Source organism: Symsagittifera roscoffensis, chromosome 6 (assembly GCF_963678635.1).
Source record: "Symsagittifera roscoffensis chromosome 6, txSymRosc1.1, whole genome shotgun sequence".
NCBI lineage: Eukaryota > Metazoa > Xenacoelomorpha > Acoela > Convolutidae > Symsagittifera > Symsagittifera roscoffensis.
The window spans coordinates 44,028,409-44,052,771 of record NC_087067.1 but is presented as its reverse complement, the minus strand read 5'-3'; the positions used below and the strand labels follow the sequence as shown (position 1 = coordinate 44,052,771).

The window sequence follows — 24,363 nt, the reverse complement described above, 5'->3', positions numbered from 1 at the left end:
ACTCTTCTTATTGACGGTTGTGAAAAAAATACGGTGGTAGAGTTGAGTATGGTTAATTTTGGTTCCAACTTCCAAGAATTTGAAATGCTTACAGAAAGACAGCTTATCTTCTGTAACAAAGTCTGAAGCTACCGAAAGTGAAGCAAGATTGGAAGAAAAAGCGGAATTTATCAACGCTTACTTCGCATCTGTAGTAACTTATGACGGCCTCCTTGTGGCATCTTTTTGGAAATGTTGAAATTGAGATAAGTGAAGCAGAAATCTCATCACAATTGCAAAACTTAGACCCAAGCAAAAACCGAAGAAACGATGCACTACTACCAATTCTGCTGAATAAAACTTTTGATACTATATCACTGTCGCTGAACAACCTTTTCAAACACATAAAACGACTGCATATTGACTTCAAAAACATTAAGCGCAAAATTGAAAATCTGTCTCCAATCTTTAAGGATGACGATAGAAAAAAAGTTGAAAATTACCGATCATAACACTGCTAAATATAACTTCAAAAAAACTTCGAGCGATCGTGAAAGCTTTTGCATCCCTTAAAAGCGTCGACCAATACGAGTTGCACATGGATTTTTATTTGCAATTGTGAACACTGTCGTCCAAATCAAATAACTTAATAGCGGTGATAACACCCCAGTGGCATATCCACGAAGTCGTAATAAAAATAACACCATCTTTGGTTTTTGTTTTTCATCTTTTTTCCTTGCTTCTATGTCCTCAAGTTGAATTTGGTTTACACACGACTGCGGATCTTGAATTCTGATTTTACACTCTGCTCTTAAAAGGAGATTCAGGTCGCCTTCTCCAACTGGAAGGGAAAAAATTGCGTGTTATTTCGCCTCGTCTGTGGGGTAACCTCAAAGATGGATATTTCTTGTAACAAAAAATGATTGCAATTGTCACCATGAGGTTGTTGCAACTGGGAGTGGTTCTTGGGATAAATGTGTTGCAGTTGGAATTATCTTAGGCTTTTCTGTTGCATGATATTGGAATTTTCTTAGGCTTTTTCACCTAGGAAATTTTTGTGCGCATCTCCATAGCCTAAGAGCGATCTGAGAACAATGATCGTCAAATATTTCGACATCGCATTTTTTATAGCTGCATCAATGAAGGGGCGCTTCATACATGATGACATTATACTACATGATATCCAAAAGCTGTGAAATGCTAATTAAGATTTGAAATTCTTTTTTATTGATAAAATTAAACCTTTTTGAGAAAACGGTTTCAAAATGTAATTTATTATTACGCAGCAAAATCTGTAAACTAAATTCCACTTCCGAAACTTGAACTCGATCACGTTTTTTGTGACCTTAACATTTTTGCTGTTCGATAGTGGAGATTGCCTTCCTTTTGACAAAAGAAATGAACTGAACTTCAGAAAAATCGAAAGTCAAACCGCAAAATACCAAACTTGAGCGTGAACAAATTTTAAGACTTTATCCTGAAAAAAAATACCAAGACCTATATTAGAGTATTCACTACATTGATGACACATAACAAGGGTAATCATAAAAAATCTTCTTTTGGATTGTCTTTGAGGAACCATCAGCGACTGCAGGAAAACGATTTTCTCCCAATCTCTGATTTTCGATCACTGATTTTCTCCCAATCTGATGTATTGGAAGAATTTAAACAAAAAAAACTAAGGATTTACATTTTCATGAAATTGTTCTCAATTCAGAAACTACATGAATCAAAAGGAACATTTCTTTCACTGCGGGCAAACCCTTATCATTAAATAAACTTTTGAAATGCAAGTAGGCTCAAATTTTAGCTCCATTTCAGCTTTCGTACGAAGAGAGGGTAATTCAGACTCCCATTTAGAAAAATGAATGCAAACATCGGCCAAACAGCAGTAAAAAGCCAACCTTCAATAAAAGTATACGAGATAAACAAATTATGAATTGCACGTCAATTAAATAAAAACAAAACAATTACTCACGCGATTGATCAAATAATTAAATCAATTTAGCTTTCATTCAAACTTCAAAAAAAATGACATAAAAAGTCATTTTTTGAAAAAAGAAGACACACTTTTCTGACCAACTTCCTTCTTTAGCTTCGTCTTCATCACTTTTTTTGCCCCCGTGGTGGAAATTTTAGTCAGTGGGACGCCGCATTTGGTATAGTCTTCCAAGACTTCTTGCTTTCCATCTGAGTCCAATTTCGACTTCTTAGCACATTCGGCTAGTATATTTTCTTTGGCACATAACGCTGCTTGGTCACCGACTGTCTTTTCAATTATACCCAAATGCTTCTTCAGCATCTTGCTTAAATTTGAGCCCAAGTAATCAGCTACAATATCGAATGCATGGAGACTCAGCTGCGTTTTGTCTGCAAAGAGCATAGATTCCTTTGACTTCTTCGACAGGCAGTCCAGAGTATCTTTATATCGCTTTTCAAGAAACTTCAAGCACTTCTCTTTAAAAGACATCAATTTTTACAGTGAGAAAGGCAACAACTAATTAAAAAATCAAAACATTGCTACTAAAGTACCTGAATCTAACCGACAAGCGATATCATCCTCGCAGTTAGTCCAGACGCAGATCTGGCCGATCAATTCTTCTGTGAAAAAAGGTTTCAACAAAGATAGTCCTGTATAACACTCATTGGTCAAGAAATCTGACAAAATCAGCAGTGTTTTATTGTGAACAGTTTCATCTAGCAAAGTAAGCAGGCAGTAAATAGGGTTTAATTCAGTAAAAATAAGCACAGAATTGTCCGAACTAATGATTTGATTGCAAAGCCAACTTCCATATTTTACGGAAAACAATTTTGGCTCATAAATTTTCTTGCCGCAAAGAAAGACTGTTTTAGATGGACTTTCTTTTGAATTTCCAAGCGGAACATTAACAGACCTTGTACTTTGAGTTTCGATTTCCAAGTTCAACAGCACAAAGCTAGTCATCAAAAATCTGAAAACAAACATTCAATTCAGATCGGTCAATTGAGAGAGGGCCCTCCTCAATATTTCATTTCAGTTCAGTTCTTTTTCTGATCTTTTATGCGTTTTGTCGCCTCTATCGATCAGCTCATGATGTACTCCCTTTCGATTAATTAGTCTCAAATTTATTATTTCCGCTTTTCTTCCAATGTTTGTCCAGGTTGTTCTTGAAAGCGTTCAAGGTCTTCGAGTCAATTACTTCTCCTGGCAACATGTTCCTATCTGTAGCTGATCTTATGGTAAAAAAAGTTTTTCCGCAATGCGCAGTTGGCCTTCTTCGTTATCAATTTTTTGTCATTTGTCCTTGTTTCGACGGTTAGTTCACTATTTGGATAGAGCCATTTTACAGCTAAATGAATTGAACACAGATGCGATGCGGAGCTTCTCAATACATGTGATACTACGCAAACAAATTTAAGCTAGCTGACACATAATGAGAATCAAGCCTTTATTCTCATTTTCGAAATATGTTCAAAAAACCGATGAAAAACTGTTTCATTCCATTACTTCCCAGCCGGAATCCCTTGTTTCAATACAATCCAAAAGAACCGAGTACTCAAAGAATTTAAGGCCCAGACTCCCTGCGATGTCTAAAATTATAACTGAGAAATATTTGACTATATTTCCGAACCGTGCACTCAGAAACTACGACCACTAACTGGTTGATTATAAATTTGTAAATTTGCTTGTTAAAATCCGCGTTTAAATACAGTTCAGTTCAGTTCTTTTTCTGATCTTTTAGGTGTTTTGTCGCCTCTATCGATCAGCTCATGATATCCTCCTTTTCGATTAATTAGTCTCAAATTCATTAATTCCGCTTTGCTTCCAATGTTTGTCCAGGTTGCAGGGATTGCAATATATTGAATGATCAGATATTGAATATTGAGACGATGTCAATATTGAATTTTTAATATTGAGATAAGGAAGGCTAGATATTGATATTGATATTGAATTTTTTGTAGATATTGAGAAAAACGGATTTTGTATCATTGCTTGAAACGTGACGTTTTAACACATACACATAAAACAAATGGTGATAAAAAGTTTCTGAAATGTGAAAATTAAACAAATTAAACAAAAAACAATTACATTGCAAAAAAAACTAAACAAACTTAATTAAATATTTCGAAATTCAATATTGAATTTGGTCTCTGGTATCTTAAAATAGTGATAATATTGAGATATTGAGCTTTTAGATATTGATATTGATATTGAAATTTCATCCTATTTGATATTGATATTGATATTGAATGGAAGATATTGATATTGAGCTCAATATATTGATATTGTATTGAAATCCCTGCCAGGTTGTTCTTGAAAGCGTTCAAGGTCTTCGCGTCAATTACTTCTCCTGGCAACAAGTTCCTTTCTGTAGCTGATCTAATGGCAGAAAAAAAATTCCGCAATTCGAAGTTGGCCTTCTTTCTTTATCACTTTTTTGTCATCTGTCCTTGTGCCACGATTATTCATTTCGAACATGTCTTTCGTAAACTTTGGGTCATAACGGTTGTAACCTATTTTGACATTTCGATCATTGTTCCTCGCCCTCTGCGGTATTCAAGTGACGGTAACTCGAGTTTCTTTAACCCTTCAATGTAGCTTAGTGTCTGCAGCCCTTGTACCATTCCTGTCGCTCGTCGTTGCACCTTTTCGATTAATCTTGAGGTCGAATCGAAATACAAGTTCGTTTTCATCTTTTTCTTCTGCTTTAATTTGATTTAAAAAAAACGTGTACGATAAGTTTTGCTGTAGTTCGATCTACTTTTTTTGGATAATCTTATTTTCTATCTAACTGAAACTATGCTGAAACCTACTGAAACTTCAAAAGAAGTCAAGGTTTTTAAAAAAATTGTAAAAATTTAGAGTGTTTGAAAAAAAATAACAAAAATTTCAAGTTTTTGGAAAAAAATGCAGAAATCTCGTAGTTTTGGTTAATTTTTTTGTTACTTGTGATCCAATTTAAAAAAAATATAACTGTATTTTTAGCGGTATCTTGTTGAAACAATGATACAAAAATTTGAATAAATTTTTGGATTTTTCCAAAATTTTCACACAAAATATTGAAATACGATAAATTTTAGCATTATTTGAGTAACAAAGCGGGTTATATAAATCTCTCGACTTAACAAGAATGCTCATAAAAGCTGAATCGAAATTGAAACTTGCGGAATATACTAAAAACAACCGTTATTTTCGAGAAAGTAAAGTAAAAATTATTCAAATCTGTAAAAATTCTCCATTTTCAACCTTTCATTATGGATAATTAAGTGATTTTTGTCCAATTCAGGGAGAATTGAAATGGGACTACCAATACAAATGAACATTAAGGGCAATTTCCTATAAAATTTCTAAATTTTTGCTCAAAGATTATCCTAAGTTTGTACAAAAATTTCAAATTCTGAGAAGTTATTCACCTTAATAGTACAAAATTTAAGATCAACGATGAAAAATGAACACATCATTGCTAAAATTGACTAAAAATAAGATAGACTTTTTTTAAAAACTTTAATCGATATTGGCTCAAATTTAACAAAATCTTTTTCATAACTGATTATTATCTCACTGTTGCTTCTCCAACATAATTTTAACAATTTTCCGTAGAAATGTTCAATTTTTAAAGGTTATTCTTACTTTCTGCTGTTTACATGTTTTCTGTATTGAACACACATTGCCAGAAAATATAGTCAGAACTGGAGAATTAAGGGGGAAAATAGTATCAATCGAACGAACAATTTGCTGGCAGAGATGAAATTAGAACTGATACCGTCTAATTATTTTGATAAAAATTGTAAATGTTTTCGTCAAGGATCCCTTGTCAGGTGCTACAGTGAACTATTTAAGCAAAAATACAATTTTTTGGATCAATAGCTATCACTTCTCTGGAAAATAGTCATTTTTTTTATAATTTTCCGTAGAAATGTTCTATGTTTTAAGGTTATTCTTGCTTTCTGCTTAATGCATGTTTTCGCTATGGAACACACTTTGTAAGAAAACTTAGTCACAACTGGAGAATTTAGGAGTAAAATAGTATCAATTGAACAAACAATTTGCTGGCAAAGATGAAATTAGATCAGATACCATCTGATTATTACAATAAAAATTGTGAATATCTTCCTCATGGTTCCCTTGTTCAGTTGCTGCAGTAAGCTATCTAAGCAAAAATACAATTTTTGGGCCAATAACTATCACATTAGTAGTAGATGTTGGAGGTTAAGTGGGGGGGGGGGGGGGAGGGCATGGAAGACCCTATGTATTAAGATACGTTATAGACTTCGGGTCTTCCATGCTATGTATTAAGATTGGGTATAGAGTCTACAATGTATTAAGATAGGGAATACCGATGGTAAGGTTTTATGGTTTGTGTAATGGTAAGATAATGGTAAGAAAATCGTAATTTTTTTAGTTTTTGTCTAGTTTTTTCGCAAAGTTTTTGGCGCGCGTTATCTAATTGGGAACAGTTAATTGTTAATTACGTGTAGAATAAAGGTTATGTATTTAGTTTTTTGGTGCATGGTAAGTCAATGGTAAGAGTTTTTGTGCAAAAATTTGGAATTTTTATGAAATTTTTTTCGAAAAAGTTCAAAACACGATAAGATTTTGTTTAATTTTATCTAATAAAAACTTATTAGATAATTTTACTTTCTATCTAATTGATACAATGCTGAAACCTACAGAGACTTCGAAAAAAGTCAAGTTTTTTGAGAAAAAAAAGTTTAAATTACAAAGAAAGTATATAAATCACTGCATTGTATATTAAATTTACCGCAATAATTTACATTTTATTATCATGAAACCATAATAATATGACATCTTATATAATTTAATACATCAGAAGAGTTCTTATAATTCCAATGGTTTTGTATGAATTCCATCATTTTGCACTTGTCTTTTAGGATAAAAATAACTTAGTCCTTTCTTTGTCTGTTCATATGTAGCAACCATATAATTTATAGTTCTGAATCCTCTATTAGTAGATGTAAGATTATTTGCTTCATCAAGCACTCTCCTGTATTTTGACATCGGACCGTCTCCAGAGTCTTCTAGAACCCGCTTATTCAATCCTTTGCTGCTAAATTTGAATTTGTCTGACTTGTTGTCATAGCAGCAATATGTCTTACTACATAAACAGAGCATTTCTGTGCACCTAAATTCTTCTTTGAAAAGTCCCGGCTCCCGCTTATCATGTTTTTTATGGATACTACAAAAAGTTCGAGGAAAGAAATTAGATTTTGCATCCGCCTTGAAGGAATCTCTGCAATCACTCTCCCTCATTTTTTCCCAAGCAGCTCTTTTATCTGGTTGGATGCAATCGTACAAATTTTCTTCCGCAAGTGCCAAGTAAAGTGAGTCTGTGTCCATCTCCAACTCTTCAAATTTATTTACATCACAGAACTTGTCAAAGAAGTTGTAGTAGAGTTCCAACATTCTCAGTTTTGCATACTGAAGTATGAAAAAACCAACAATGATGGGTTCTCTGTGCTCAATGGTTGACTTCAATAACTCCACCTCGTATAAGTCTTTCTCAACTGTGTTAAGTCTCTTAAACAGTGGTTCATTGATTGCCTTGTGAGTTTTTTCATCGTTGAGATACTTCGTGATTGTATGCCTGGATCTATCCATGATCTGATATCCATAGGAGGAATTGCCCAAGAGCTTCATTGTTTCTGCTACAACTCCTGATAGAGGGTTTTCATCTCCTTCTCTTCTTGCATCAACCACTGACTGAACGAAATTATTAAAGCATTTCCGAGGAGAATATTCAACAAAACGATAAATTTTGGTGCATTGCAAGCCAAGTTCCAAATAAAAGTTGAAGAGAGGAGTTATAACTGTTCCATTTTCTAGCTTGAAGCTAGATATAAGCATTCGCTGTGGATGTTTCAACATTTCATTTTCAATAGCATAATTCTTGATATAGTCACCAATATCCTTTCTTCCAACCTCACTGTTTTTGAAAATTGGAGGAAAATTCGCAAATTTCGATTTCAGTTCATCTGGAACAACTAAGTCACACTGAACGTAGCCAAAAAGAGATCCATCTTTTATTTTTGCTAGAAGTGAGACTGTAGAAAGAAGTCTTTTATAGGGAAAGTGGGTTCGAACATGATTTTTGATCTTGTCATTGGTTTTGAAATTTTGCCACCACTCACACTCCCACATTTCTTCCACTTTGTATCCTTTCTCTTTAATGTATTCTCGTCGCATATCATCCATTTCTCTCTTCTTGTTTCCTCGCTCAATATCCTGTTCTGTTAAGGAGGGGCGAGTTTCTTGACAAGAGCAAAAGTGATAGTAGCATCCCATTGCTTCGAATACTGTTTTACAGTGATCACAATATCCGTCCACATTGAAACAGTCAATTTTCTTCTGTTTTCCAGATGTAAAAAAGCTCTCAATTTTACATTCTGGTCTTGATTCTTGAAAGAAAGAAATGACCATATTCTCAAAGTTGCGAGTTCGATTATGTCTAGCCTTGAATTTCTGCATATCAGTGTCAAACTCCCATCTCGTTTACAGTCCTGTTGGCATATCTTGAAACATTGAATAGGGGTAAAGCTGACTCGCATCAATTCCAACGATTGACTTACAAATATTTGATGAATCTCTGATAAAGGTTTCGTCTACAACAGCTTTTCGAGTGAACACAATCGAAGGCCCACCGGTCATGTCTTCTCGTATTTTTTCACAAAAGTCTTTATCACTTTCCCAAAATGGATAAAACTTGTAATTTGTAGATTTGTGTAGACAAATGTTTGCTAGATTTGGAAGGAAGTGTGCATCCAAGTTTTAACATATCTATCCCCTTGTTATGATAAAACTGAATCTTTTTTTGCATTGCCTCCAGGGTTGGAACTACATCCTTGTTGTTGTACCACTTCAAAAAGTCTTTGAACACTGTCATTCCATTTTTCTTCCAAGTCTCTTGTAAGTAATTGTAATTATCCAAACCAGATGAAGGAACAGTCCTGATTTGAAGTTTTTTAAGTGCTTGCTGTTCATCAAGTCCACTCTTCCTCAGTTTTTCATAATCAGTAAAGTCTTTGTCTAGAGGAATGTTGTTTCTAAGTTTACTGAAAAATGCTTCATATGGGGGCAGTCCTGGAAAATCAAGTTTGTCTGGGTTATCAAACTACTCATAGGGAAAGAATCCTTTCGTTTCGCTAGCTTTATAGGCTTTGAGAAAGGAGTCCAAAGTAGTTGCCCCTCCCAGAAACTTCATTATGTCGAGAAATTGTACATCTCCAAACTTGAAAGATATAAAGTCATTTGCTTTTTTGATGATGGATGTTTCTTGTTCTTTATCGCGAATCAAATAGGGGATTAGGTAGGACTTGATCAAATTTAAATCATATCTACCACTGTTAAATCCAAAAACAGGTAAAGTGTTTACATATTTCTCCAGATGTTGTTTCAAATCGATGAGTTGATTTTTCTGAATTCGCAAGAATTGTGTTGACATATCTGCTTCTTCCTAATCTTCAAAACATTCATCTTCGTACTCAAACTTGTTACTTGAAAAATTCTGGCCTCGCTCATTCAATTGATCAAAGATTTTTTTCATTCTTTCTTTGACAGCTACTTCAATATCTTGAAATTTTTTTCTCATTTCTAGCTTACTTTGTTCAGCCAACAGCTCGAGGTTGGATACAAAATCAATAATCAAGTTCTGGGGATCCTTGTTGTACAAAAAGATGGGTTCATCAATCAGATTCGATGATATAGAGACTGAAATTGGAACGTGTTTCCCAATCCAGGTAGTAGTTTGCGTCTCTTTTAGTTCCTCTTTAGGAACACAAATCGACTCAAAGTCGAAAATTGCTAGATTATTGAAAAGCTTGTTGTCTTCAGAAACTGGAAGACTGAATCCTTCTAGCTTTTCAAACAAAGTTTCGCGATGCTCATATACGTTCTTTGGGTAAGTATGTTTCACAAGATCCTTACATCTCAGAAGATGTTTGTTGAGAAACTCGGATCTTTTGAAGAAACTATCACAACTAGAGCACCGGAAACACTTAAAGAAGCTATCTATATCATTTGTATGAATGATATGATTGTTGAATCTCAGTAATTTGACTGTTTTATCAAATCTACCAATACTTCTTCGTGCTAGTTCTCCCACATATTCTCCCTCTTGAATATCAAAATCGTAAATAAAGATGTTGCGTTCAATTATTTCCTCGACAACAGGTAAGTCTTCAACGGAAACTTCACGAAAATTCTTAGGATCATAACCAGATTTTGTTATGAATTCTGTAAAATATCTGGAGGTGTGAGTGTCGAGATCATTGTGTCTGTTCATGTACATGGCCAATGCGCGGAAAAGACACAAATGATCTTTGTAAGGTTCCTTGTCTTTGTTAGATAAAAGACAATTCACTTGCGTATGTCGTAATAAAGGTTCGGGTAAGACAGAGTCCGGACATCTCATGGGGATGTTTTTCAGCAAAGCAGCAAAAATTGTAACGTTAGTAATCAACTTGAATCGCCACTTTGTGTTCTGGCGTTCTTGGGTACATTGTTCCACAATATCAAATTTTTCTACTTTTCCTTGGATTGTTATCAAATCCGCTTTCGTACAAAGTAAGTGGGATTTTTCAAACAGAGTATTGTTTTCATGGGCGTAGAAATATCGATATTCACCAGTCTCAATATTTCGAAGAACAAAATCCAGAGCAATCTAACTGGGACATTTGGAAGTTAAATACTCTATTTCTCCCATTTTCCATCTCCGTATCCACTAGAAAATGTTGACATGCACCAAGTTCCTCCTTCAATTTTTCACCATCTTCCCCCTCATCCTCCACAATTTTGTTCAAGTCGGCTACCGTATCACTTGGCTTCCGTTGTTTCGCTCCATGTTCCTTTCTCCGATGTTGCTGGAGAGAGTAGTAACTCGGGAACTCTTGCTCACAAGAAGAACACACCGTTGATTGCTTGGAACTTGGTGGAGCATGTTTCTTAGCAACATGATAGTTCATCTCATCCTTGTTCTTTGTATAAAAATGACAATTGGAACACTTGTATTCATCCTGCTTTTCACATCTTTTTTGATGTCTGGCAGCGTTTATTCGAGTAAACATGTTTCCGCAGTCCTCACATTTGACTTTCTCATTTCGGTTAAGTGCAGGCATTATCTAAAAGAAATTGGGACTTTTGAAATGTTCCAAATTTAAAAAAATTTAATGTACCAATTGAATGAAAATACTTACTTTTCGTGAAGTAACGAAATGTAAAATTTGAAGTAAAATTCAGTTGACTGTTTCTGATTGGCAAACAAAATGAATGATTTAACCCAATAAAATAAGTGTATTTATACTATCAATGACGCCTACGCAATAATCCTTTTACGGTAATGACGTCATTCTTTGAATAGAAGTGATGTCACCGCCTACGCACTTTTCCTTTTATGATAATGACGTCATTCTTTGAATAGAAGTGATGTCACCGCCTACGCAATTTTCCTTTTTTGGTAATGACGTCATCTCCACGTTATTCCTTGGAAAATTCTCAACCAATCAAAACTAAGCTGTTTCTAGACATAACTTTGGATCCAAAATATTCATTTTTGAAGAATGTCAATCAAAAAGCATTTGAACTTCCTCGAATTACTCTACAAGAAAAAAGAAAATATTCCGTGTGATTTCCTTATTGATGAAATAGATGTAGATTCTTACTTTTTTCACAATTTTTTGGACGTTTATGTTGTCCAAAATAGAGTTCTCCGACTAAGTAAAGGTCTCTTTAGAGAAAGTTACTCAATCAAAGAGTTTACTTTTGATTCACATATTGCGTATCAAAGCTATAAACTTACAGCTGAGTTACACTTGACTAGAAAATAAAATTTATTTATTTTAGAAAATTTGAAGTTGATAAAAAAACCGTACAATAATATTTCAAAGACTCTTTTTATTCCATATCCAACTCCCAAATTTGTTAAAACTCCGCAGCAAAGTTCTTTATTCCTCCATTTTTTTTAAAAATTTTCAAAGTTCAAAATCTTGCATGATCAGGTTTGGTATCAGATTTCCAGAGATTTGCTTTGAAAAATTCATCAAAATTGAGTTATCATCTCAAATCTACATCAAAATTAAAGAACTTGAATATCTGCTGAAAAAACAGCAATTTCTCATCGATTATATACAAGAAAAATCAGTTAACTTGATGAGAAGACTAGCAGAGATGCTACTTTTATTAATTTTTCTTCTTTTGTTACTTATATCGGCAATATTTCTTACTTTTACAGCAAACAACTTTTGGTCATTTATTTTTGCGATTGCTTTTGTGTATATTTTTACTTATTTGGAAGACTTAATTCCTTGAAAAGTTCCTCTGATTGGATACAACAACTTGAACAAAAATGAACATTTTTGTCATTGGAAACGACAATGTGTAACTTTGTTTCCAATTGGACACGAGTTTTCTATAAAAATTCCTTAAAAAGAAACTAAAATCTGATTGGACACGACTACAATCCAAATAAGGAAAATTCATTCTGATTGGTTAAACCCACACATTCCAGTTGAAGATACCCCTCTCTCTCTTAACTAAAAATCATTTTATTTTCAACTTAACTACCGTCAACTACCTCCTCTCTCAGCTCTAAATACAATAATTTCAACATAACTACCGGCAACTTTCTCCCTCTCAACTGTAAATCTTGTTTTTAATCATTTAATCAACTTATTGCTCAAAATGATCTTCTCAGTACAACACAACAACCTTATGTACTCGATGGAATTTTCGGCTGATTTAGTACAAATCCAAGTGCGAGAAACAGTTTGTGGAGTTTTTCTGGCACGAATGGACATCCCAATCCAAGTCTGGCATATGGTGGAAGTGATGCGAAGGGATTTCAACGAACATCATATAACACAAATACCACCTACAGAGAATCAACTTGGAGAAATGCAAATGATGGAGGAAGTGGCCGAACATGTGGGAATGAACTACCCCGAAATTCCTGACTCTAGATATGTGGCCCAACCATTCGACGATTTCCTCTTTCCTTGGGAAGAGGGATCTGTGGACAACCCAATTACCATCGAAGAGGATGAGGGGTTCTCTGAGCCAAGAACTCCAGTCAGCGAGCCACCAGTGATGGAGGCAAGACCAGGTTTGCGCTCCATTGAGAACTTGCAAAATTCTTCAGCTGCTCGACAGCTCTTTGATTTGTAAATAAATTGGCTACTGTCTTGTGCTTTGTAATTTAATTGTTTTACATCTAGTAAATTTATTTTCAAGAGATAGGAACAAAGAGATCATAGAAAAGTTTATTAAGAAATTTCAATGGTAAAAACTTGTTAAAAATGAAACTAATTGTGCATCTGGTAAATACTTTTATAGAATTTTGTTAGAAAGATGGCAAAAAAATTAAACCAATTTTTGCAAACTGTTAAAAACTTTACATTTATTTTTGCACCATGCAAAACTTTTCATAATTTTTTTTGCACACTTTTTAAAAAAATCAAAGAAAATCTCGCGAATTAAGAAAAATTTCATGAAATATTTTCGCATTTTAAAGAAAACTGAAAGAAGATTTTTTTGCACTGTTAATAATTAAATAAAATGAAAATCTTTGTTTTAATTTTGATCATAAAAAAATCTCTTTTTTGCATGTAGGTTGATCAAAAATATTGGAAAAACAATGTATTAAGATAGGGAATAGTACTCAAAGTCAGCAATTATGAAAATTTTTTAGCATTAATTTAAAAATTTGTTAAAAATGAAACTAATTGTGCATCTGGTAAATACTTTTATAGAATTTTGTTAGAAAGATGGCAAAAAATTTAAACCAATTTTTGCAAACTGTTATAAATTTTACATTAATTTTTGCACCATGCAAAACTTTTCATAATTTTTTTTGCAGCACACTTGTTAAAAAAATCAAAGAAAATCTCGCAAATTAAGAAAAATTTCATTAAAAATTTTTGCATTTTAAAGAAAACTGAAAGAAGATTTTCTTGCACTGTTAATAATTAAATAAAATGAAAACCTTTGTTTTAATTTTGATCATAGAAAAATCTCTTTTTTGCATGTAGATTGATCAAAAATATTGGAAAAACAATGTATTAAGATAGGGAATAGTACTCAAAGTCAGCAATTATGAAAATTTTTTAGCATTAATATAACAAGTTTATTACAAAAAAATTTTGCAATTTTTGCAAATGAATAAGAAAAAATAAGTTCGATTTTTGCATTTGTTTTCAAAAAAATTACAAAAAAACTTGCATCTAACACAAAATTTTGTTGAAAATTTTTGCACACTTGTTGAAAAAACCAAAACAATTTTTGCATCTTGCAAAAAAGTTTAATTAAATTTTTTCAAACGTGTTGAAAAAATCAAACCAAAATTTGCATCTTGCGAAAAAAACTCTTGATTTAAATAAAAACAATTTTGACAAAATTTTTATAAACAAATATTCAATTATTAATAAAACAATCAACAATTTTCAACAAATCAGTCTCATACTTTGAGTTTTGAACTTTTCGAATCCTTTCCAAAAAATCTGATTCAAGAGTCTGAGTGGACGCAAGTTCCTGATCAGAATTGAAAAAATTGCAGAGATGCTACTTTTATTAATTTTGCTTCTTTTGTTACTTTTATCGGCAATATTTCTTATTTTTACAGCAAACAACTTTTGGTCATTTATTTTTGCGATTGCTTTTGTGTATATTTTTACTTATTTGGAAGACTTAAAACCTTAAAAGGTTCCTCTGATTGGATACGACAACTTGAACAAAAATGAACATTTTTGTGATTGGAAACGATAATAATCAAAATGGAGCTTTGTTTCCAATTGGACACGAGTTTTCTATAAGAAATCCTTAAAAAGAAACTAAAATCTGATTGGACACGACTACAACCCAAATAAGGAAAATTCATTCTGATTGGTTAAACCCACACATTCCAGTTGAAGATACCCCTCACTCCTAACTAAAAGTCATTTCATTTTCAACTAAACCACCGTCCACTACCTCCTCTCTCAGCTCTAAACATCCTAATTTCAACTTATTTTTTTAAGGTTCCCCCTCCTCTCAGTTCTTTCTTGTTTTTGCTCTTTTAGTCATCTTATTGCTCAAAATGATCTTCTCAGTGCAAAACAGCAATCTCAAGTACTCTGTAGAATTTTCGCCTGATATAGTACAAATTCAAGTGCGAGAAACAGTCTCTGGAGTTTTTCTGGCACGAATGGATATCCCAATCCAAGTCTGGCACATGGTGGAAGTGATGCGAAGGGATTTCAACGAACATCATATGATGCAAGTTCCCATCACAGAAAACCAACTTGGAACCATGCAAATGATGGCGGAAGTGTCTGAGCATGTGGGAATGAACTACCCCGAGATTCCTGACTCTAGATATGTAGCCCAACCATTCGACGACTTCCTTTTTCCTTGGGAGGAGGCAGGATCAGCCGAAAACCCCATCACAATAGAAGAAGATGAGGGTTTCTCAGAAACAATGACACCTCCAGCTCCACAACAACCACCAGCAATGGAACCTCGTCCAGCTCTGCGTTCTATAGAGAACCTCCAGAATTCTTCTGCTGCTCGACAGTACTTTGATTAAATATTTTTGTAAATAAAGGTTGTTTGGTTTTGACTTCGTTTTCTGTAATTAATTTCTTCAGTTTCATTTTAATTATGAGAATAGATGAAAGGTTCAAGGTAAACCATTGAAAAAGAATTAGAACTTAGTTAAGTGCTCCAAACTCGCACACATGTTGAAAAATTTGATTAATTTTTGTACAAAAATTCGGAAAAACACTAGAAAAACTGTACACAAGTAAAAAGTTACCTCATCGATGAACACACTTTTAGCCTTGTGTAGAAAAAAATTGAAATTTTTTTCGCATTTTATCGAAAAAAGTAAAACACTTTTCGCATTTTGTCGAAAAAATTGAAACACTTTTCGCATTTTGTCGAAAAAAATTGAAACACTTTTCGCATTTTATCGAAAAAAGTAAAACACTTTTCGCATTTTGTCGAAAAAAGTGAAACATTTTTCGCATTTGTAGTGAAAAAGTGAAACACTTTTCACATCTTGTTAAAAAAAGTAAAACACTTTTCGCATCTTCTCAAAAAAGTTGAAACATTTTTCGCATTATGTCAAAAAAAAATTGAAACACTTTTTACAATTTGTTAAAAAAATTGAAATGTTTTTTGCAACTTTTTGAAAATCAAAAGAAATAATACATCTTTCGTACATGTTTCCAATTTTTTGCAATTGTTTTTGACAACGGTGATTTTTGTTTTGGTAATTAATGGTAACTTTGTAAACATATGAGAGAAAATAGATGGAATATCAGAAGTTTTTTATTGAAAAATTGACTTGATCACTATTTACAAATCCATAACCATCAATAAAACAGTCAATTATTTTTAACAAATCATGTTCATATTTTGAGTTTTGTACTTTACGAATTCTGTCTAAAAATGCTGAGCCAAGAGTTTGCGTAGATGCAAGTTTTTGATTAGAACTTAGATAATGTTTTTTGAACTTTTTGCGAACAAGTCGTTTCCTTGATACGCTTGGTGTTTTTTCTGCTCCTTTCTATCGTAAATTATGCTGCACTCCACAACTAAGCTGATTGAAGACTTCCCCACTTGATGTGACAATACTCGAAAAGAATCTGTGCTTGTACAAAGTGTAAAGACAATCAATTTCTTGATATATGTATTGATATTTGTCTAATCTCTGATGAATTTGGCTAAGGGAAGTTCCAATTAAAATTATATGAAATTTGCAATTTCTCAAGGAACAGAAAGAATCGTGAGTAGAGACGCAATAATCTTGGGTTACTATGTATTTTTCGTAAAAATCGTTGGAAACAGAAATAAACAATGATTTACTATTATAATCTGAATAAAAGCTGGGAAGAGCTTGACACATAGCAGCTGCCATTGGGAAAAATGATTTTTGCAGAAAATGGTGGAGTTATATAGTAGTAGTAACGCCTACGCAGCTTCCATATAGGGAAATCCTTCCATATTTGGTACTACTTCCATATATGGAAATGGCGATGACTCATACTGCTTACTTCCATTTTCATTTAAACTCAAAGTCATTTCTCTCATTTCTCCTCATCTGATCAGTTTGTTCTTCAAAGTGTACTCGGGAAAAGTTGATAGTTCCAACTATATTATTTCAAAAAATCAAAAAACAATTGGGAGATTTGTTTGGTTCCAAAAATCCTACAAGGGAAAAATATGTTTGGAACCGTGCTTTCAACTATTAAAAATGAATGATTTGGGACAATTTGAAAAGTCTCAACAAGTCTATCTTAGTGAAAAAGAAGGCGAAGCAATATCCGCAATACGGAATACTATTATTCACGATGCTGAAAATCTTGGACTCGTACCTATATATGAAGCCAAATCTGGCAGAGAATCAACTATGGATCAGGAGCTCGACATCTGTAATAGAGTATATGAAATAGCAATGTACAACATGAGGAGGGTGTGTGTCACAATCAAGAAGTACAATGTGAGCAAGCCACCCTACATTCAGATTCGACTCTTCACTGCAAAAGAAAATGAAGACTTGAAGCAAGTTGCCTATGTCAACTATACTTTGAACGAATTCAAAGAACTTGCCCCAGTCTTGGGAGATTTTATGTTTGTTGATAATTGTAAACCTCAGTAAAGCTTTGTGATGTTTTGCATGTTTGGTAATTGAGAAGTTATTGGTTCAAAACTATTTTTTTCTCACTAAAGTGTATATTTAGAGCTATAATATCTGAGGAAAAGTCAGACAAAACATACAATTTTATCGAAATTGGCATAAAACACTAACCAATTATGAAATGATTTTCCAGTATTTACTTATGAAATTACAGATAAATTTATTTAATAACTGTTTTCATCAAAGTTTAGCTAAATTTTGCCTCTGAATTTAAGAAAATTACAAACAAGGATGTATATTTAGTTGAAAACATTATCATTGTTTTTTTAGATTTTTTGAATTTCATTGGTTGTTTTCAATTTTTTTCTGCCTTAAATTGAGGTTTTTATTGGCTACATGGATTTCCTTGAAAATAATTAGACTCTAAATAATTAAAAAATATTTACGGTGACTGTTATTTCAAAATAATTTAAAAATGATAAAAAAATTCAGGTTTTTTAAGTTTCTTCATATATTTCAGTAAGAAAAATGTTTCCATCAAAAGCGTTTTCAATGTCTGAATTGAATTTTTATCAGATTTTAAAATTGAACTACTACAAAAAACTACAAGAGTGGTGGACAGATGAAGTTGATGGAGATTGTATTAGTTTTAATTTGTATAGAAACACAGAAAGTTCAATAGTTTTGTTAAAAAGATGGAGAGGAGATTACAAAAAAGAAGAGTACTGTCAGATTTATCAACAATGTTTTTATTTAAAAGAGTTAACTCAGATTTAATGGTCGATCAGTAAAAAACAAAACAATGGAAGAGGCTATGAAACAGAAATTGGAGATAAGGAACATCAATTCGTTTACTGTTTTGAATTTGATACAAATACAAAATCCAGATTTGTCAGAATATCTTTTGATCGTTTATCCAAATTTAATAGACTTTCGGTTGTTTATACTACAATATACCAAAAAGAAAACGATAAAAACGTATATTTTGGTAATTTCTTTTTTCACTGGTTAGAAATAGAACAAACCGGAAAAATTTTGATCGAAATTTCAAAATTTGAATTGAATATCGAAAAAACAATATAAACTAGACAAGAAATCTCATTTATCCCACTAGGGTATCAAACTTCAAATCTTAGTTATGTTGGAAAAATTCAATAAAATTTATTGATTAAGAAATTTCATAAACATAGTCTGGTTCTGATCTAAAAAAGTGTTTAAAATCTATGATTACTTCATTCTGATTGGTTATTAACACAAATAATGTCTGTGAAAATATCCTCAAAACCTACAAATTTTAAAGAAATTGTTGAAAAATTCATGAGAAGAAGAGCTCAACTCTGATTGGTTGACTTTAAAATTCTTGAAAATTTCATGACTTTTGAAGCTCAATTCTGATAGGTTGACATTGAATTTGTTGAAAAATACATGACTTTTGAAGCTCAATTCTGATTGGTGGACATTGAATTTGTCGAAAATCACTTGACTATTGAAGCTCAATTCTGATTGGTTGATATCAGAAAAGATAAAAATTTCTTTGTAATTAAAGCTCGATTCTGATTGGTTGATACTTTTAAAAATTCCATGGTTAGATTGGATGATTTTTATTTCAGCTAGGCTAAATAGCATATCCATTCTGATTTTCTTTCTCGTTAAAAACTTTTATTCATTTTTTGAGGCAATTCAACTCACTTTATCTAAAAATTTGGTACATTTTAAATCTCCCATTTAATTTTTCATTACTATTGAGATGCCTTCAATCAATAGAAACGAAAGAGTTGCATGTCTTGAATGTGGCAGGGATTACACTCACAAAGATGCATCAAGACATCGTAGAACATGTAGTGTTTTGAAGTGTTCTAACTGTAATTTTTATACTTATAGCAGCGAGGAACTCGCTAATCATTTCAAGAAGAAGCATTCTCAGCATAATATTAAATTATGTGTTCAGCAGACTCCAAACACACTTCAGGAAAAGGTAAAATTTTTAAGTATTTTTTTTGAAAAACTTAGAAATTACTATGATTGTTAGTTTTTACTGAATCTGAAAAGTCTCAGCAATTTTAACAAATCTAGTCAGTAATTATACAGTGTTTTCATTTCATTACCTGAAATGTCATTTATTTTTTTATTTAAAGGTTTTGATCGATGTTAAAGACAGCAAAAATTGAGTTCAAATCGTCGTGAAGCTTTCCATGGAACTCGATCCGAAAACTTTTAATCAACAGTAAAAACTACCTTGGTTGCAAGCTTGCGGAGATTTGTTGTGATAAATTTGTAGTAAAGTGCATAACATATGCTAATGAGTATTTAAGTATTCGCCTAAAAATTGTAAAACTTGGATATTTGGAAAAAATCAACTAATTGAAAGGTTTTTTGTAGTTGCTATTTTAAAGTTTTCTTTGTTTAGTGCTTGTAAAAGTGTTCATAGAGCAGAGCTTTTTAAGCAGATAATGTGGTTTGACTTATTAAGAATTATGTTTTTCTATTGATTTTTTGATGATTTCAGAAAAGAAAATGATAAATGACCTAGAAAAAATGTATATTTTGCTAACCTTGAAAGTTTCAAGATAATGATATACATCATTCCAACTAAAAATTTAGTCTAAAACAGAAATTCAGATTTAAAACAGCATTATACAGTTATGAGCTTGAGAAACTCCTTTAAAGCTTTTTAGTATGGTGTTTATGGTATTAATTCAGCTTCGGATTATTGATAGTTCGTTGAAACGATACATTTTCCCATCTAAAATTCAATTTTCAAGTAAAAAATTGCTCAAATTGGATTCATTTGGTAGATAGTAGATGAAGCAGAAACTGAGAAAATGCTAAAATGAGATAAAAACTCAATTTAATCCTTAAGAGATTTGAGATACTTTTAATAAAATTTAGCTTATAAAGTTTATCTTGAGAAAAAATCCGACATAAAAATTCTCAAAGTCTTATATTTATCCGTAATTCATTAGAAAAAAATGTTATCATTTGATATATTTGGTACTTTATATGAAAGATCAAATGTTTTGAAGATAATTTTTGAAAAGCAAACCCAATTCGACATCTTTTGGAAGAAGATACATAAAGCATAAATCGAAAACTTGCTTTCAAGATCTACTTTTCCTTGCTACACAATACTACATAGAATATTCAACACTATATACAATACATTACTACATTTTTACTACATAGAGTTTTTTTTCTTAATAAAAATCGGAAAATTACACAATTGTTCCAGTTTGCACCTTGCTTTGCTTAGCTAAATCAATTTTTTGAGACTCGCTCTTTCAGAAGTTTTTATATTGTAGATGTTAGGAGATAGATTCTCTTGCGTATTTCCGGAGATTTTCAGATTATAACTAATAGAGCTGCTCCTAATTTGTTTTTAGATCGTAAAAATACACCTTTATATTCTCATTGTGTACATATATTTTTGAATGCTTTAACTAGCACACATTCTTTCTCGCTTGGATATTTTTGAGAAAATTTCCGTCATAAATTAAGAAAAAAAAGCGAGTTAATAACTATTTTGCAAAAAAAGTGATAGTTAATGATTCCAAAATGTGTATTTTTGCTTAAATAGTTTACAATAGCAACTGAACAGGGAAACCTCGAGGAAGATATTAACATTTTTTATTGTAATAATCATACGGTATCAGTTCTAATTTCATCTCTGCTAGCAAATTGTTCGTTCAATTGATACTATTTTCCTCCTAAATTCTCCAGTTTTGAATAAATTTTCTAGTAAAGTGTGTTCAATAGCGAAAAAATGTTTTAAACAGAAAGCAAGAATAACTTTAAAACATGGAAAAACTCTACGGAAAATCTTGAAAGTTATGTTGCAGAAGCAACAGAGAGATAATCATCAGTTATGAAGAAGTTTTTGTTGAATTTGAGCCAATATCGAATAAATTTTTCAGAAACATTTATCCCATTTTAAACAACTTTAGCAATAAACTATTCATTTTTTATCAATAATCAGAATTTTCTAATTTTTAACATGAAAAACTTCTCACAAGTTGTAATTTTTGTACAAATTTGGGTAATTCAATGAGAAAAAAATGAGGAGGAGTTGAATCATGGAGTTTGATTTAGAAAATTCATAGGATATTACCCTTAATGTTCATTTGAATTGAGATTCCTAAAATTAATCCCTGAACTGGACAAAAAAAACAGTTAAAAACCAAAGTAAAGGTTCGAAATGGAAAATTTCATGTAAATTTGATTTATTTTTATTTTACCTTCTCGAAAATTACGACTAATTTCACTGTTTTCCGGAAGTTTCAATATTGATTCTTCTACTATGAACCTTCTTTTCAGTGTTTAGAGCATTGTATAACCAAATATTTAGCTCAAATTAAGGTAAACTTCATCGTATTTCAATATTTTGAGAAAAAATTGTTGAAAAAGTCATTTTTTTATTCAAAATTTTGTATCATTGTCTCAACAGAATGCCAATTAACATAGTCTTAGCTTATTTTTAAAATCTATACGTAAAAGTATGTTTAAAATTAGATCAAAAGCAACAATACATTAGCCAAAATTATGAGATTTCTGCAATTTTTTCCAAATATTTGAAATTTTTGCAATTTTTTCCAAAAACTTGAAATTTTTGCAATTTTTTCCAGATACTTGAAATTTTTACAATTTTTTCTCAAAAAATTTGAATTTTTTCGAAGTTTCAGTAAGTTTCAGCATTGTTTCAATTATATAGAAAGTAAGATTATTTAATAAATTAGGTCAAATAATAGCTAACCTTTTGAATTTTTTTGAAATTTTTCGAAAAATTTTTTTTTGATAAAAATTCCAAGTTTTTGCACAAAAACTCTTAGCATTGACTTACCATGCACCAAAAAACTAAATACATAACCTTTATTCTACACGTAATTAACAATTAACTGTTCCCAATTAGATAACGCGCGCCAAAAACTTTGCGAAAAAAATAATTATTTCCACACAAAAACCAAAAAAATTACGTTTTTCTTACCATTATCTTACCATCACACAAATCATAAAACCTTACCATCGGTATTCCCTATCTTAATACATTGTAGACTCTATACCCAATCTTAATACATAGCATGGAAGACCCGAAGTTTATAATGTATCTTAATACATAGGGTCTTAATACATAGGGTTTATTGTGAAATTTTCTCAAACATATCCTAGTGAGAAAGAATCGGTGCTGGTTCAAACATTTAAAAACATATGTAAAAAATGAGAATATATATGTATTTTTACAATTTAAGAACAAATTAGGAGCAGCTCTATTAGTTATAACCTGAAAACCTCCGGAAATACGCAAGGGATCTTAGTTCCTAACATTTAAAATATCTAAAAACTTCTAAAAGAGCGCGTCTCATAAAAATGATTTAGCATAGAAAATCAAGGTGCAAACAGGAACAATTGTGTTATTTTCGGATTTTTATTAAGCAAAAAAAAATTGAAACGTAAATCTCGAAAGCATTTTTTTGATTTATGCTGCATGTATCTTCTTCCAAAATATGTCGGATTGAATTACTTTACAAAATTATCCTCAAAAGCCCTGATTTTTCATAAAAAGTTACCTTATATATCAAATGATAACAAACTTTTCTATTGAAGTAAACGTAAATACAAATTTTTGACATTTTCATGTCAGATTTTTTCTCAAAAAATGGTTTATAAGCTAAATTTTAGTAAAATTATCTCGAAACTTCTAATGCATTAAATTGAGTTTCTATCTCATTTTCTCAGTTTCTGCTTCAACTTCGATCCTTCAAGTTAACCCAATTTGAACAAAATCTTACTTAAAAATTGAACTTTTGATGAATAAATGTATCGTTTCAACATACGTTCAATAATCCGAAGCTGAATTACTACCATGAATGTTTTGCTAAACGTCTTTGGATGATTTTTTCGACCTGATAGCTCTGATAACTGTATGATGCTGTTTCAACACTGAACTTCTATAATAAAGTAAATTTTTGTAAATTTTTGGTCGATAATGATGTATGTTATTATCTTGAAATTTTCAAAAATTAGCATAAACATACATTTTTTCATCTTTTCCAGGTCACTTATCACTTTTTTGTAATAAAATTGTCAAAAAAAAAAAACAGTAGAAAACTATTATTCTTAATAAATCAAACCCCCATATTTGCTTAATAACGCAGTACTCTATGAACACTTTTACAATAACAAAACAGGGAATACTTTAAAATCTCAGCTAGGTACAACAATTCAATTGGTCGATGTTTTATTAATATTCAGTTTTTTTTTACATAACTTCAACAAATACATAAGCAATGATTAGCATATGATATTCACTTTTACTACAAAGTTATCACAACAGAATCTCCGCAAACATGCAACCAATGGAGTTTTTACTGTAGATAAAAGATTTTTGGATCGATTTCACGTAAAATTTTTGCGAAAATTTGTACTCGATTGTTGCTGAATTTATCATCAGTCAGAACCTTTGAATAAACAACTGACAGATCAAGAATAGTGATGAAAACACTGTATAACTTTTACTAAAATTTTTTCAAATCTTTGTATAAAATTTTCAGATTCAGTAAAAATTTTTAACAAAGTAGTTTCTCCTAGGTTTTTTATAAAAAAAATATATAATTTACCTTCTCGTGGAAAAATTTTCGAGACTGCTGAACACATAATTAATCATAATGTTGACAATGCTTCTTCTTGAAATTATTAAAGAGTTCCTCGCTGCTATATGTACAAAAGTTACAATTGGAACACTTTAAAACGCCACAGTGCTTACGATGTCTTGATGTGTCTTTACGTG

The 24,363-nt window shown here is 31.7% G+C and overlaps 2 protein-coding genes and 1 long non-coding RNA gene across 3 annotated transcripts in view; 1 reads left to right on the top strand and 2 right to left on the bottom strand.

Annotated features, from left to right (window-relative positions):
- LOC134847846 (ankyrin-1-like) overlaps nucleotides 1–24,363 on the top strand; it is a 287,174-nt gene that overhangs the window by 239,105 nt on the left and 23,706 nt on the right. The gene's annotated exons all lie outside the window — the stretch shown is intronic.
- Nucleotides 1–24,363, bottom strand: part of LOC134847847 (transmembrane protein 135-like) — a 138,061-nt gene that overhangs the window by 100,692 nt on the left and 13,006 nt on the right. The gene's annotated exons all lie outside the window — the stretch shown is intronic.
- Nucleotides 1,905–2,923, bottom strand: LOC134848207 (uncharacterized). The gene is made up of 2 exons (XR_010162907.1): nucleotides 2,512–2,923; nucleotides 1,905–2,436 (listed from the first exon to the last, which is right to left on the bottom strand). It is a non-coding gene; the product is annotated as an uncharacterized LOC134848207 (long non-coding RNA).